This window comes from Miscanthus floridulus, chromosome 10 (genome assembly GCF_019320115.1).
Source record: "Miscanthus floridulus cultivar M001 chromosome 10, ASM1932011v1, whole genome shotgun sequence".
Lineage (NCBI taxonomy): Eukaryota > Viridiplantae > Streptophyta > Magnoliopsida > Poales > Poaceae > Miscanthus > Miscanthus floridulus.
Window position 1 is genome coordinate 58,285,690 of NC_089589.1, and position 4,130 is coordinate 58,289,819.

Sequence of the window (4,130 nt, forward strand, 5' to 3'; positions counted from 1 at the left end):
TAGAGCAATTATGTAGTCTTTTTTTTTAAAAAAAAACTTGTGATTGTATACCCAAGTGTATAAAATAAAGATTCCATATAGAAATATGTTAAATGGATTATGTAAACAAGAGAAATAAAATATTTTATCTGACCAATTCATGAAATCATTCTTTGAAAAACTATGATTTGCGCAAATTTTACTAGAAGATGTATACACTGTGCATATATATGAATATGACACACTGCTTTTAACGGAAAATCATGATCTGTGAATACGACTGAGGCAACAGCAGTTGCAGGCGTCTTCCTCTGCAGCTTGCCGGCGGCTGGAGATTACGCCGGCGGCTGGAGATGCCGCCGCCGCCACCAACGGCGGTAACGGCCGGAGAGAACGCGGATGCCCGGATGAGGAGCTTGCGGAGCTCGATCAGGATTCAGGAGCCGCGCGAAGGCGGTCGAGACGGAGCACAGGAACCGGGCAGTGTGCAGTGCAGCATGTGTCCGAGAGCGAGACGATCAAACTGGTGCTAGTGCTGAGTCTGGACTCTTGAGTGAGCAATGCAAGAGCGACTGAGCGAGGCCAGGATGGGAGTCACCGGCAGATCAGCTTCCAAATTTTTTTTTATACGGGACGAGGAGTGGAAGAGTAAGACAATGACGAGAGGAACAGGACAAGATCAGATATTCAGATGGACAAGATCATAATGTTGCAAGTTTTTTATCTAGATATCTGTATGTTGCATATGTTGCAGTTGGTATACAGATATGCTGAAAGCATATGTTATAAATGTTTTAACTATTTCAGATGTATGTTGCTGAAGTGCCTAATGTTGCAACATTAGCAGGCTATAAGCAGAGGGCGCATGCAGAGGAGGGCCCGCAGGGTAACGGTTCCCACGTGCGCGTCAAGCGAAACGGGCGTGGGTGATCTCCACCTGCATGCGCATCAGCAGGCAAGGGGCGTGCAGCTGCATCTGTATGTGCACCGGCATATGGGGGCGGGTGCATGTGCAGACGCATCAGTTGCATGCGGCGGTGGCGGGTGGGAGTGTACGCGTAGCAGTTTTTTTTTTATAACTACAGATGCAGTTGCATACGAGTCAGCAGTTGCATGCGGGAGAGGCACGGGCGTTCCGATGGGGACGTCCGGGCCGTAGCCATGCCCTTTTGTCTTTGTGCACTGACACACCTATCTCGTCGTTTTATGGTAATCATTTCACTGAGGGCGTCCATTATTTTTTTTCTTCGTTATTTTAGCAACAGTTTTATGGAGACATATATATAAACAGAAAAAAATCTTGGATGTTACAAACTGTATATGCTGTATATGTACACTTCACATCTCCGGGCAATTAGTCAGTGAGTCGACGAAGGAACTCTTGTCAGTTCATCCTCCGTAATCGCAAATCAAACTAATTTGTTGCTCCATTAAAGTTAAGCTCGATTCATCGGTGCTCAGTCAGCGCATCATCAGCTCCTTGCTGCCCTCCTTGGACACTTCTACCGTACAAACCTCCCGAGGTCAACGACCATGACGGTGACGTCGTCCCTGCTCCCCCTGTGCCGCGCCATGTCCACGAGCTCCCTGCATGCCGTCGCCGGGCTAGTGGAGACGGCGTCGACGGCCTCCTGGTTGCTGACCTTGTCCCAGAGCCCGTCGGACGCGATGACCAAAAACTCGCACCTGGCATCAAGGGCCACCCTGGTGACCGCCGGGTCGGCGACGACCCACCGCTTCAGCGCGCCGTCGCCGAACGCGCGGGACACGGCGAGGCGGCCCTGCACCCGCCACACGCCACTGCCGCTGCGGCACACGTAGCCGCCCTCCCGCTCGATGCGCTCCCGCTCCTCCTCTCGCATGCAGGTGTGGTCCGCCGTCAGCGCGGCCGCTGCGCCGTCGCGGCTCAGCACGGCGCGGATATATACATGGCAAGCACAAATAAGAATCTTTTTGACGTGTTCAACGTGGGACGAAAGTGCATATATGCGTAGTAGACCCGGTAAACAAAACGAACGTGCGTCTTTGTACGTAGTGTCACTCTGGCAGTACGCTGTACGTACGCACCTGGTGTTGCGCGAGGAGCTCGTTGTCGGTGGCCAGGTAGGCCGCTCTGATCGCCGCCGACACGGCGTCCTCCTCCGCCGCCGACGACGACCAAGGCTCACCTTGCGTCTCCGTTCCCGCGGCCAGCACGTACGGCGGAGACAACGTTCCTGGCGAGCCTCTCGGAGACGAAGTCCACGGCCGCGCGGCCGCCGTGTCCGTCGAACACACCGTAGAATGCCTGCGGGAAATTAAAAGGTTCGGAGATTAACAAACCAAAACATGCTAGGTGCCAGTGTTGGGCGTGCTTATGCTTACATCTTAGTTGTGGATCTTGCTTGATGATAATTCAAGAGGGCTAAGTTTAGAGACTAAGCCCAAAACTCACTATATTTAGTGTTTTTGTTAGCATGTAGGAAGTGCAATTGTTTAGTGTTCACCCTAGGTAATTTCTAATGGCAAAGAGGCCACGGCAGCATTTGGTCACAACAAAGAGGTCTGCCCCTGCTGTCGCTAGAGCAGCCATAATTGTACTCCATCCATAGAAAAATGGAAGCATGATATTCGTGGAGTATTCCACCTTGGTCAAATCACTAAATTAAATTATTTCTCAAAACCCTCTCGTGCTACTAGCTGATCATGAGAGATGATGGTCTAAGACTAGCTAGTTAACAAGGGGCATTTAAAGTGTATTACTACCTTGTAGCTTAGTTTTTCATAAAACTTATAAGAAATATTCATATTTTTGCACTTATTTAACAACATATAAAGCACAATTATGTAGTTTTTCTAAAAAAAAGTCGTATACAATGCAGACTTATGTAAAATGGATTATATTCTGTAAACAGGAGAAATCAAATATTTATTTCTGGCATACAGTAATTAGAAAAAAAATGTTAAATTCACCAATTCATGAAATAATAATTCTCGGACAAAGTATGATATATGTGCAAGTTTTACTGGAATATGTATACAATGTACATATACATATGAATAATATGACATATTTCTTTAACGGAATATTGTCATCTGTGAATCCGAGTATTTATAGTCTTACTCATATCTAGCAAGAAAATTAGAAATGCTGTCCTTATATATGTCTCTTAATAAATTCATAGCAATACTACTTACGAGTTCATAAGACATGATGGATTAGGCTGGAAAATATATTTTTATAAAGGAGGATGGAAAAAAATTTAGATAATAAACAAATTTTCGCATCAATAAAATCAAATCAAGCAAATAATTTATCAAATCGTTTGCCACGCAGATAAAAAAAATTACCAGCTCAGAATCTCCACCATGTTTATCGGTTACCACGGCATACGCATCCTCCATCGCATGCCTCGGTCCTGCTCTACTCGCCAGCCTAAATCCCTCGCCCTCCACCTCCTTCAGGTCAGACTCCTTCGCCGAGGCAGCAGCCGCGGCGGCCCAGCCGGCAGCCACCTCGCCGGCATCGACATCCACCACAGGTATATCCAGCCTTGAGGGCCTCGGCCTCCTCGCAGCCCATGCTGTCTTCTTCTTGCTCTCAGCTTGTTGCTCTGTTGCGTCATCGCTACAACCGCCGACAACGTTAGGCGCCTCTTCACCAACAAAAACAGCTGTGGGAGGCGGCGCCACCACCAACAGCTGCTTCTGGATAGCGACGACTGAGGCAGCAGCAGCAGGAGTCTTCCTCCGCAGCGGGAGGGTCATGGCGGAGATTACGCCGGCGGCTGGAGACGACGCTGCCGCTGCCGTTGGTAGGGAAGCTACGACCGGAGAGAACGCGGATGCCCTGATGAGGAGCTTGCGGAGCTCGCGGAGGAGGCGCGCGAAGGCGGCGGCGACGGAGCACAGGAACCGGGCAGTGTGCAGCGTGTCTAGCTAGAAGCTGGGTGCCGCAGAGCGAGACGGTGAAACTGGCTGCAAAAGTGAGGCCAGGATGGGAGTCACCGGCAGATCAGCTTGCAATGTTTTTATACGTGATGAGGAGTGGAAGAGTGAGACGAGACGAGAGGAACCGGACAAGATCAGATGGGCGGGGCTGGGTCACTGGTGCCGACGGGTCAACTAATGCAGTGACCACGTCATCTTGGCTGTGTTTTTAATATTGTTAA

At 49.2% G+C, this 4,130-nt stretch overlaps 1 pseudogene; it reads right to left on the reverse strand.

Moving 5' to 3' along the window:
* Positions 1-1,336: 1,336 nt before the first annotated feature.
* Positions 1,337-3,363, reverse strand: LOC136485612 (probable protein phosphatase 2C 74; annotated as a pseudogene).
* Between the last annotated feature and the right edge of the window lie 767 nt (positions 3,364-4,130).